Raw genomic sequence first — 12932 nt, 5'->3', positions numbered from 1 at the left:
CTTAATTACTAGTATGATTCCCGAATGGGAGTCTTTGGCATCAACCATACACAGGAAAATGATGAAATTTGGTACATAGATAGAGTTGGTCCTTAATAGAAATCCGACCAAGTTTGAAGCATCTACAACATACTCTATAGCGCCACCACCAGTTCAAAAACGTACTTTTCTTTTTGTTTCAACTTTTGAACTTTTTAAGTCTTGCATCGACCAGATCTGGTTGATGCATGTGTATTTCTGTTATTAATTTGAGGTTCAGATCATATTTTATGAAGGGTATATGGTGGTGGTGTATTGTTTTCTGGTTTCTGTGAGGTAAAGCGGCATTGAGGTGTATTTCTCTGAGGCGTCGGTGGTTGGAGCCTCTGCGCCTCTCTCTCTCTCACACACACACACACACACACACACACACACACGGAGACTGAAGGAAAGAAAACCAGCTTTCCTCCTTGAGTTGGGCAGGAGTCCGTTCAATCTCAGAACAAACGGCAGCGAGTAATTCTTCGCTGAATGTTTCTATGTTCCGCGGACACGCGCTGATGAAGCTTTCTGACGGACTTTAGAGGCTCGTGCATGAAGGTGAGTGTTTAAACGACAATCTGACACATTCACTGAGACTTTGAATGTTTAATCCGCCGTGTATATATCGATGAAGTCACCGTTCATCTGCGATGCACGCGGAGATTTGTAATAAAATACTCGCGGTCGTTCGCGTGTGTTTGTCAAATTCGCGCTCGTGCTCGTATTTATGAAAGTTTCGCTGTTTTTATGTAAATCTCGCGCACTGACTGAATATCACTGAGCTGAAGAAGTCAGAATCTCTCACAAGCTGTCAGCACTTCAGTTTTAGGGGAACTATTCAAGATAAAGGGAAAATTGCTGTTGTGATGGACGAAAATCATTCGAGTAAGAGATTAAACTGAAGGCGATTTATGCATTTAAGTAGCCTATATATCCTTGTATTAGCCTACTTTAGATGTAGATTTTTTTTTGAGTATGCAAATGATAAATAATAATGAAATCAAACACTGTTCAGGTTATTATTGGAAGATTTCCTGACGCACAAAATTACTGTTTGATCAGGAATGATTCCTGAAGGTGTTTTACCGGTTATTATATTAAATATTGCATAACTCCTTCAAGGTGTTGATTTATTGAGCTTCATCAAGGTCTTACGAAACGTTTTGTTCCTGTAGATGTTGAGAGATCTGAACTTCACAAATGCATAAGGAACTTTATTCATCAGACTGAGGTAAGAAGGCAGTTTTTTTTTATTCCTCCACTATTGAATGTGTGTTTATGTTTTGCATTTGACTGAAATCATTGTGATTGTCTTAAATGCATCTAAAGGGTCTGTTCACAGTGAAAGTGTTGAGTTTTAAAAGCTGAAGTGTGTCATTTCTGCTCCTTTCTGTCATCAAATTGATATGGAAGAATGACTGTTTTCAAACAGTTTCCCTAAACACGCCCCCTCGCCTGCCATTGGTCATTCACATAGATAGACCCGCCCCCAAACTCACATCATTGGTCGAGTCTCAACTCAAGCGCTATTAGGGATGTAAGAAAGTAATTTACCATTGAATAAAGACACACTTCAGCTTAAAAGGGAAGTTTATACTCGTTTTACACGCGCGTCATCTGAACGTTAATGAGCGATGTGTGATTTTGGAGGCGGATTTTCCCATGAGCGAGACCTCAGATAAAGCACAGTGCTTGTGTTGGGAATAAAGTAGTAGTTTACCTACTGAATATATGCAGTATGTACTTTTATACTGTTTTACACTAATAAACAGAGAGCTGTAATATGACTTTTATGACATCTGTGTAGCAGATGATGAAGTAAAGCCAACAGATTTGTCCATCGGATCTCTTCGGTCGTAGCGGGTCGGCAGTGTGTTGTGATATCGTGAGTATCGTGTGTCGGATGAGTGTGTTCTTTGGGAGTGTGTCAGCGTTATTGAGTGTCAGCGGCTACAGGAGTCATTTATACTGCGGCGTAATGAGAGAAAGCCATTACAGGGCCTGGTGTGTGTTTTGGGTGGGATTCCTGAAAGCCTGCGTGTGGGAAAGTGCTGGTTTTGTCTGTGTGGTCTGGCTTTGGCGGCCCGAGGCTTGTTTGAGTTAAACCCAGTGGGCCGGTGCTGTTTTACTGCTTATATTTCCCTGCCGCAAAATACGGTGTGAAAACGTGCCGTAGCGCTGTTCGCCGCGGATATTCATCGGGCCGCAGATGTCACGTGACGTCGCTCAACACAGGTTCACTTTAGCTCTCGTGTTTGATCAGTACTGGGTTTGATGGCTGATGGGTGGGAAATATTAGCCTGGATCCGCCTTCCTACGTGCTTCCGCTCAATTTTCATTTTCCTTCAGTACTAGGTCTGGGACTGTGGTGTATTCTTGGGTTTTCTCCAGTCAATTTTTAACCGGTCCAATCAGCGAACAGAGGGAGTGTCTGAGAACGATGACGTTGAGGTCGTGCGCTAGTTTGAGTCGTCATACGTCACGACCAAACGTTAGCGATTGGTTATGGCAGATCCAGAGTGACTCTGGGCAGATCCAATAGATTTAAACTTCAACAGAGGACCGCCTTCAAGGAAGCTCAATTCAATTCAATTTCAATTCAATGAACTTTATTTATCCGTTAGGAACTTAATTCGTGTTGAGCATCAATGCGTGTACGGTTCCACAAACACAGCACAATATAACACACACACACACACACACACACACACACACACACACACACACACACACACACACACAGTTCCATGTAAATAAACAAATAAGTCATAAGTAAAGCTTGCAAAATACAATAAATACATGATAAATAGGCAGTAAACATTAAAAAGTTAACGCTTGTCGATGGAGAGAGGCCAGACTCTCTGTACACATGAAATGTAGGAGAGTCTGGTAGAACCAGGCTAGGAAAATATAACACTGGTATTTATCCCTAAATAAACCAGGACAGAAGGGCTGGACAATTTTGCGGGAATTTTTTTTATTGCGAATTGTCAATAAAAAAATCGGAATTTAACAAAATGACTATAAATAATAATGATTGTTATTATATTCAATTAATTAATACATGATTGTTATTATTAATTGTAATAATCATGTACAATTATTAATTATTTGTAATATATTATTATATTCAAATAATGAAGAATCATACATGATGTTTATTATTATTTGTAATAATTATACATAAATATTGTCCACAGAATGCACAGTAGCCTATTAATATTAATACATATATATGTGTGTGTGTATATATATATATATACACAAACGGTGCCTAGAATAAGTGAACACACCCATGCAAAAGTTGACTAAAAAGAGGAATAAAAAATCATCTTTTGGAAATTGATCTTAATGCCTTAATTAAAAAAATGAGGAAAACTTTTTAAGGACCAATTTTCTTTGTGAATGAATGAATAAAGTATGGCATCATCACACACCTTCACCGTACCTAGAGATCGGCACGGGGGACTTTCTAGATCATCTCTCAATGCAAATCAAGCCAGCTATTCGGCGAACTGAGATAAAACATGCCGATCTCTAGGTCTGGTGAAGGTGTGTGAGGATGTGCCGATATTTTAATTCAAAAGGCCAAGCGAACTTTATCAGGATCATAGTATCCTGGATCCATCAAATAACTGGCCTTTAAAAGTATAAATCTGCCTCTATGGGGTTTTAACACAGGGGTGTCCTGACTTATGCACCCTGTGTTTGAAGGAAGAACATTTATTTATTTACGATACATTATTCATTCACAAAGAAAATTAGTGTCCTTAAAGGTTGGAGTTTTCCTCATTTTTTAAATTAAGGCATTAAGATCAATTTCCAAAAGATGATTTTTTATTCCTCTTTTTAGTCAACTTTAGTGTGGGTGTGTTCACTTATTCTAGGCACTGTATATATATGTATATATATATATAGGGCTGTAAACGATTAATCGAATCCAAAATAAAAGTTTGTGTTTACATAATATATGTGTGTATTGTTTATAATTATTTTGTATATATAAATACACACACATGCATGTATATATTTAAGAAAAATGTGTTATTTATATATAAAAAATGTTTTATATATAATATTAACTATTTAAAAATATATATGCAGTAAATAAATGCAAATATTTCTCAAATATATATATGCATGTGTGTGTATTTATATATACAAAATAATTATACACAATACACACACATATATTATGTCAACACAAACTTTTATTTTGGATGCGATTAATCGTGATTAATCGTTTACAGCCCTATTTTATATATATATATATATATATATATATATATATAATTTTGTAGTCTATATTAATTTATACAAAAAAAATACACAGTAAATATTATTATAATACATATTCAAAATACTCAACAGATATATCAATATTTATAATACTAAAAAGCACGAAATAAATATTTTTGCAAATAAGAAGTGTATTATTTATTGCGACGGCTGCTGTAGAGTTTGGAGAAGTGCAGCAGGTGCAGTTGTTGACTGAGGATCATCTCAAAATCACATTAATATTGTCTGAGGATTTTGTGTGACCATCCAGTCCGTTACCAATATACCAATGGGTCTCTCAGAATGAAATGTGTTTAGTGTGATCAGCTTTAGACCGGCGGTGAGTGTGTGACGTGTGTGTGTTCCTGTGGTTCCAGGTGTTCTGGAGGTTCTGGTCTCTAAACGCACCGTCACCTTCAGCTTTGATTCTCAGCATTCGGGTTATTGTGCGCTGACACGCCGAACACTGAGGCTTTGTGTGAGCGGCGCGTAAAAGGATCTGTTGTGCGTGTCCCCCCGCTCTGAATCTGCATACCCCAGGGGCTTCTGGGAGAGTTTAACAAGCTTCTGATGTTCCTGGAGAACGGAGGCGTGTGAGATTCTTTCACCGAGGTAAACTTCAAGCCTGGAGCTGCAGAGGTCAGAGTTTAGAGTCCGAATAATGAGTTGATTTCAGATTCACAGGCGCCGCGCCGGGGTTTGATGTGAATCTTGAGGCCTGGTTGCTACGACATCAGTCAACCGGACTCAGTAATGGGAATATACGGAGCAGAACGTGCTCTAATAGTTCAAAAATAGCTGTTACTCGTGGTTATTTCATACATTATTGACACATTTTCAATGTATTTTTCAACTGCAATAACACATCATTCTTTGTGGTTGCCAGGGTGTTGCTAGAGTGTTCTGTGTGGTTGCCAGGGTGTTGCTAGAGTGTTCTGAGTGGTTGCCAGGGTGTTGCTAGAGTGTTCTGAGTGGTTGCCAGGGTGTTGCTAGAGTGTTCTGAGTGGTTGCCACTTGCCAGGGTGTTGCTAGAGTGTTCTGGGTGGTTGCCAGGGTGTTGCTAGAGTGTTCTGAGTGGTTGCCAGGGTGTTGCTAGAGTGTTCCGAGTGGTTGCCAGGGTGTTCTGAGTGGTTGCTATGGTGTCGATAAGCTGTTTTAAAAAAAAAATATAGTCAAAGAAAATAAAGGTTTGTGGGTTTAATCAGATTATATTATAATATATTGTATCTTTTATTGTATCATTTGATATGACATATCTCATATCATATCAATCATAATATTTTTCACAGCATAACAGTAAATCTTATGGGCCTATTTTATTATAATTTTTATTATATTAGTTATGTATTCATTTCCACAGCATTACAGTTAATCTTATCCTATTTTGTTACTTTTTATTATATTACATATTAATTTTCACAGCATTACATTAAATCTTATAATTTGTGTGTGTGTGTGTGTGTGTGTGTGTGTGTGTGTGTGTGTGTGTGTAAGATATATTTTGCCCCATATATATATATGTGTGTGTTATCAGTTACCGTACAGAATAGTGTATTTGTGTTGCTAAAAGAGTTTGCTCTCGCTCAGCAGCTGCGCTTCTGTCTGCAGTCTGAGCTGCATTAGTTGACCTTTGACCTCTGCCTTCCGCCTTCATAATTGCAGGAAGTGAGCGTGGCCAATGAGAGCAGAGGATTGTGGGTAAGCATTTAAGAGCACAGAGGTGGCAGTGTTGTTGAAGGGGCCGCTGGAGAAAAGAGCCGTGCGCAAGTCTGAAGATATGGGTTTTATTTGTGCAAAACCCACTACACTGATTCTAGGATGTTGCTTTGTGGTTGCTAGGGTGTTGCTAGGCTGTTGCAATGGTGTTGTGTGTGGTTGCCAGGATGTTGCAACATTGTTGTGTGTGGTTGCTAGGGTGTTGCTAGGTTGTTGCAACAGTCTTGTGTGTGTGTGTGTGGTTGCCAGGGTGTTGCTAGGCTGTTGCAACAGTGTTGTGTGTATGTGTGGTTGTTGCAACAGTGTTGTGTGTATGTGTGGTTGTCAGGATGTTGCTAGGCTGCTGCAACAGTGTTATGTGTGTGGTTGCCAGGGTGTTGCTAGGCTGTTGCAACAGTGTTGTGTGTGTGTGTGTGTGTGGGTGTGGTTGCCAGGATGTTGCTAGGCTGTTGCAATGGTGTTGTGTGTGTGTGTGTGTGTGGTTTCTAGGGTGTTGCTAGGCTGTTTCAACGTTGTTGTGTGTGTGGTTGCCAGGGTGTTGATAGGCTGTTGCAACAGTGTAGTGTATGGTTGCCAGGGTGTTGCTAGGCTGTGGCAACAGTGTTGTGTGTGTGTGGTTGCTAGGCTGTTGCAACAGTGTTGTGTGTGGTTGCCAGGGTGTTGCTAAGGTGGTTTGTTATTGTCTGCAGTGGAAGGAGTCCAGCTTTTAATCCCTGCGATCTTCTGTCCTCTAGATTTAGGTTCACATTATTGGTTGGCATCGGAATGATTGATATTATTTAGCCCCGCCCACCCGGCCTTGATTTCATCAGCATTAAAAGAAGTTTTCAGAAGTGGAGAATTTTTAATGAATGATCATGTAAACACTCTTCTTTATAACAACGTTACGGTTTCCCGTCGCATGTGAAAGGAATCAAACTCTCGTCTCTGAAGTCTCTGAAGCTCTGAGGATGAAAAGCAGCACAGATGATTTGAGTTATTATCTCCTCAACGTGTCACACGCTGAAAACTAAACGCGTCTGGCTTTTGACACGCGACGCGGGAGATTTACGGCCTCTCCGTCTCTGAAATCCCACCGGAGCGACCCGAACACAGGGAAGCAGTTCAAAGCCCTCCATCACGCGTCCGTGGTGTTTGTTGAGCGTCAGCTCTTCATGAAGTGTTTCGGGAGACGCTCTCAGCAAAGCGCTTTAAAAGCTGCCGGTAAGAGTGTGTGTGAATCACTCAGAGTGTTGGACCCATTAAGTCAGAGCACAGATGCATTATGGGCGCTGGGTTCCGGGATTCAGAGAGAAGACTGGAGCCGTGAGTCCGCTGTGCGAACTGAACACTTCTGATTCTGATTCCTTAATGACTCCATGAACGGTTCTTTTAGTTCACGACTCCGGACCCGAACTCTCAGTGTTCAGCCGGACCGCATGACAGATGTGTTCTGCTGTTCAGCACTGTCCAGTCTTTACTCACCGCACACTGTAAACTCACATAAAACACGGGCTATTTTTGCTCTGCGGGGTTCACGGTTTCATTATTTTACATATAATTTTTAGTGTGAATAGAACTGCATGTTTTAGTCATCAGAATTATAATAATGTTTGTTCGTTTTTAATTAAAAGGAACCACTGGAGTAGGGCTGGGTGATATAGATTAAAAAAAATCAAATTTCTGCAATAAATGGTGTTTTTTGGTCAGAGAAACCATCATTGTGGCCAAGCAAATTCAAAATGTAAGAATTCAAATATTTTATATTTTTCATTTTTATAAAATATTATTAAGTCATATTATAATTTAATATATATATATATATATATATATATATATATATATATATATATATTAGGGCTGTCAAAAGATTAATCACGATTAATCGCATCCAAAATAAAAGTTTGTGTTTACATAATATATGTGTGTGTACTGTGTATAATTATTATGTATAAATAAACACATATTCATGTATATATTTAAGGAATAATTGCATTTATATACTGTATTTATACTTATATAATTTATATTACATATAAATATTTTATATATAAATATAACCAATTTTTCTTAAATATATACATGATTGTGTGTGTTTTTATATATATAAATAGTTATACACAGTACACACACATATATTATGTAAACACAAACTTTTATTTTGGATGTGATTAATCACGATTAATCTTTTGACAGCCCTAAAATATATATATATATTATATTGTATATTATATTATATTTTTGTAAATATTTAATATTTGTTATTTTTCATAAAATATGATTAAATATTTCATATGAAATAGTTGATATATTTTATTTTTATATATGATATTTTTTTATTAATATTTTATGTTCTTTATGAAATATTTCATATGAAATATTGTATATATTATATTATATATTATAATTTTTTATAAATATTAAATATTTTTAATTTTTATAAAATATTTCATATGAAATCAAACTTTGTTTAGTTGCTACTGAATCAGATCCTATATAAAAACATCAGTGGAGAGATGCGAGTTTAACGAGCCAATAAAAACCAGATTATAGTATCCACGATGTTGCTTAATTTATCACATGTGAAATCATTATTCTTATATCATAACTGTGTTCCTCCGCCCTCCTGCAGTTCTCGATATGAACCGGTTCTTGTTTCTGAACCCAAGCGGAAAACTTTAGATATTTGACATGAGCAGGAAGTGCAGAAACAACAGAAGCGAGCGATGGCTTTTCCATCTCTCTCTCTCACACACACACACACACACACACACACACACACACACACACACACACACACACACACACACTGGTTTCTGGTTTCACAGTTGAGTCCAGGTCTGTGTGACGTGAGAGACTCACTCCTTACATCCATCATCCACCGCTCTGAAAACACACACACACACACACACACACACACACACACACACACACACACACACACACACACACACACACACACACACACACGCACACACACTGTGGATCTGTCTATCCGTCAGCGAGTTGAAGAACAGAGAAGCTGCTCTCGCTAGTTACTGCTTATTTCCAGCAACACTCATGGATCCAGAGGCTAGCAGAAGTTCTGATGACCCGTCATAGTTAGTCTAATCACTGAAACATGAGACTCTGGATCCCCGCTCACTCCAAGTGTTTTTCTGCCGTTGCTTTTACTGTAATGCAAGTGCTTTGTCAGAACAGCTAGCTTTGATTTATGATTTATGAATGATAGCCGTGTAGGAATCCTTCAGATCATATTCATGCTCCAAACACAATCTCTCAACACAAGCAGATTAGCTGTTGTGGAAGTTAATAGTTGAATAATATGGAGCTAAAACGGTTCCAAAAGTAATTAAAATACTATATATATATATATATATATATAGATTATAGCTTATGTATTTATGAATTATATTTGATAAATTATATTAAAAAAAAAAAAAATAGAACATTATAAAACAACATCATACTTTAATTAATACTGTAACACTGGGTTGTTACGTCTGATCTGGGTAACACAAAAACTACCCAAACACTGGGTTGTTACGTCTGATCTGGGTAACACAAAAACTACCCAAACACTGGGTTGTTACGTCTGACCCAGGATCTGGGTTACACAAAAACTACCCAAACAATGGGTTGTTACGTCTGACCCAGGATCTGGTTACACAAAAACTACCCAAACACTGGGTTGTTACGTCTGACCCAGGATCTGGTTACACAAAAACTACCCAAACACTGGGTTGTTACGTCTGATCTGGGTAACACAAAAACTACCCAAACACTGGGTTGTTACGTCTGACCCAGGATCTGGGTAACACAAAAACTACACAAACAATGGGTTGTTACGTCTGACCCAGGATCTGGGTAACATAAACCTACCCAAACACTGGGTTGTTACGTCTGACCTAGGATCTGGGTAACACAAAAACTACCCAAACACTGGGTTGTTACGTCTGACCCAGGATCTGGGTAACACAAAAACTACCCAAACACTGGGTTGTTACATCTGACCTAGGATCTGGGTAACACAAAAACTACCCAAACACTGGGTTGTTACATCTGATTCAGGATCTGGGTAACACAAAAACTACACAAACAATGGGTTGTTACGTCTTACCCAGGATCTGGGTTACACAAAAACTACCCAAACACTGAGTTGTTACATCTGATTCAGGATCTGGGTAACACAAAAACTACCCAAACAATGGGTTGTTACGTCTGACCCAGGATCTGGGTAACACAAAAACTACCCAAACACTGGGTTGTTACGTCTGACCCAGGATCTGGGTAACACAAAAACTACCCAAACACTGGGTTGTTACGTCTGACCTAGGATCTGGGTAACACAAAAACTACCCAAACACTGGGTTGTTATGTCTGATCCAGGATCTGGGTAACACAAAAACTACCCAAGCACTGGGTTGTTATGTCTGATCCAGGATCTGGGTAACACAAAAACTACCCAAGCACTGGGTTGTTATGTCTGATCCAGGATCTGGGTAACACAAAAACTACCCAAACACTGGGTTGTTATGTCTGATCCAGGATCTGGGTAACACAAAAACTACCCAAACACTGGGTTGTTATGTCTGACCCAGGATCTGGGTAACACAAAAACTACCCAAACACTGGGTTGTTACGTCTGACCCAGGATCTGGGTAACACAAAAACTACGCAAACACTGGGTTGTTACGTCTGACCTAGGATCTGGGTAACACAAAAAATACCCAAACACTGGGTTGTTACGTCTGACCCAGGATCTGGGTAACACAAAAACTACCCAAGCACTGGGTTGTTATGTCTGATCCAGGATCTGGTTACACAAAAACTACACAAACACTAGGTTGTTATGTCTGATCCAGGATCTGGGTAACACAAAAACTACCCAAACACTGGGTTGTTATGTCTGACCCAGGATCTGGGTAACACAAAAACTACCCAAACACTGGGTTGTTATGTCTGATCCAGGATCTGGGTAACACAAAAACTACCCAAGCACTGGGTTGTTATGTCTGATCCAGGATCTGGGTAACACAAAAACTACCCAAGCACTGGGTTGTTATGTCTGATCCAGGATCTGGGTAACACAAAAACTACCCAAACACTGGGTTGTTATGTCTGATCCAGGATCTGGGTAACACAAAAACTACCCAAACACTGGGTTGTTATGTCTGACCCAGGATCTGTGTAACACAAAAACTACCCAAACACTGGGTTGTTACGTCTGACCCAGGATCTGGGTAACACAAAAACTACGCAAACACTGGGTTGTTACGTCTGACCTAGGATCTGGGTAACACAAAAAATACCCAAACACTGGGTTGTTACGTCTGACCCAGGATCTGGGTAACACAAAAACTACCCAAGCACTGGGTTGTTATGTCTGATCCAGGATCTGGTTACACAAAAACTACACAAACACTGGGTTGTTATGTCTGATCCAGGATCTGGGTAACACAAAAACTACCCAAACACTGAAAAAATAAACCATAAAATTGACCCAAAAGGCTCAACCCAAGATTTGTGTATAAAAAATCAGTTTTCTCAGGGTAAGGTGGATGCCTTGCACAGGTTTGTGAGAGCGGTGCACTGAGAGTGTAAGTGGATCCTCAGCTCTGCTGTCAGGAATCATGGTCATCTTGATCCACTTTCAGTAAAGCTCAGAGCAATTAAAGCGCTGTAGACGAGAGCGAGGACATTCAATCTGTGCAACGCCATCGGGTGAGGAGAGAAGAGCTGGAGAATTGCTTCAAGCTGCCGGCCGGTGAGTCTTCGGGTCCCGGAGAGATGATCCGGAGAGTGGGAGTGAAGGAAGTGCGTGGACGGAGGAGTGCGGATCAAATCTAATTTCTCCCGCTCTGGGAAGCGTAATGTGATTTCTGGGAGAGGATCGGATGAGCCAGGACATCTTTGCATCATATATACGGACTGGGGAAGCTCTCAATGCAGGGTGAGGAAATCTAATTGTTGGGGTCTTAATGTGTTCATTGTGTTTTTGGGAAATGAATCATGTCTGGAGGGACACAAACCTTTCAAGACCTTGTTGTGAGGTCAGTGGGCATGGACAGCCGAAACTCTGAAGCTGCTGCTTTTTTTCTTTTTCTTTTTTACATTTAATGTCGTGTTTTTTGATGATCATGTTCTCCAGTGTGATCTTGAGCTTCAATGGAAGCAAGAAAATCTGTGTGCAAAATAGAGCGGAATCTGAAATATTGAATCATTTTTATGTTCCTTTAAAAAAATAATAATAATAATTTGTCAGGTTTTAACCCTTATATTATGTTTTATATTAAGTATAACAACACATTTTTGAGTTATTGGAAATGCTAGTTAAACTAGGATTTTTTTCGTGAAATTTTGTGACTATTTCAAATTTATGGTCATGAAAAAAGCCATTGTTGTGGAATATGCGTATGAAATCTTTATGATTGTGATTTTTAGCATGGCAGAATTCATAGTTAAAGTCAGGTGCTCAAAATTAATGTAAAAAATAAATGTTCCTCATCTGGCCTCTGAGGGTATTTACATTTACATTATATGCATTTGACAATGTTTTTATGTAAAGAAAAAAAAAAGAAAAAAGAATTTGTTGGGAATTCAACCTATAATTTTGGCGTTGCACTCACAAAAATAATAGATAAATAAAGTTTTTAAATGTTGTTAATAACATTCACATTTTGTGATTATAATAATAATTAATGTAAATATTAATTCAATAAAAATGGTTGTTAAAACAGTTTTTAAAATCCTGTTCTCATAATGTGTGCGTCACACACATTAGTATTGTTAGTATTTCTGTTAATTAATACAATTTTATTTATTATTCTAAATTAGCTGAAATAAAATAACATATTAGTTGAAAAATTGGAAATGTTGCCTTGGTGATAAACTGAAATATGTTATAGTTGAGGCAATAAAAATATTAACTGGAAATA

At 38.5% G+C, this 12932-nt stretch overlaps 1 protein-coding gene across 4 annotated transcripts in view; it reads left to right on the top strand.

The window, feature by feature from the left end:
• The first annotated feature begins 310 nt into the window (after nucleotides 1-310).
• Nucleotides 311-12932, top strand: part of bmpr1bb (bone morphogenetic protein receptor, type IBb) — a 124781-nt gene continuing 112159 nt past the window's right edge. For 2 of the 4 annotated variants that reach the window (XM_079599376.1, XM_079599377.1), the window contains exons 1-2: nucleotides 311-579; nucleotides 1197-1252. The gene's annotated coding sequence lies outside the window, so the exon portion shown is untranslated. Of the gene's footprint in view, nucleotides 580-1196; nucleotides 1253-4676; nucleotides 4912-12932 lie in introns of all 4 variants that reach the window. The other 2 variants (XM_079599378.1, XM_079599379.1) reach the window with 2 other exon arrangements.

Source organism: Phoxinus phoxinus, assembly GCF_949152265.1.
Source record: "Phoxinus phoxinus genome assembly, chromosome: 23".
Classification (NCBI taxonomy): domain Eukaryota; kingdom Metazoa; phylum Chordata; class Actinopteri; order Cypriniformes; family Leuciscidae; genus Phoxinus; species Phoxinus phoxinus.
Note: the sequence above shows the minus strand (reverse complement) of the source record. Positions and strands in the feature narration are given on the sequence as shown.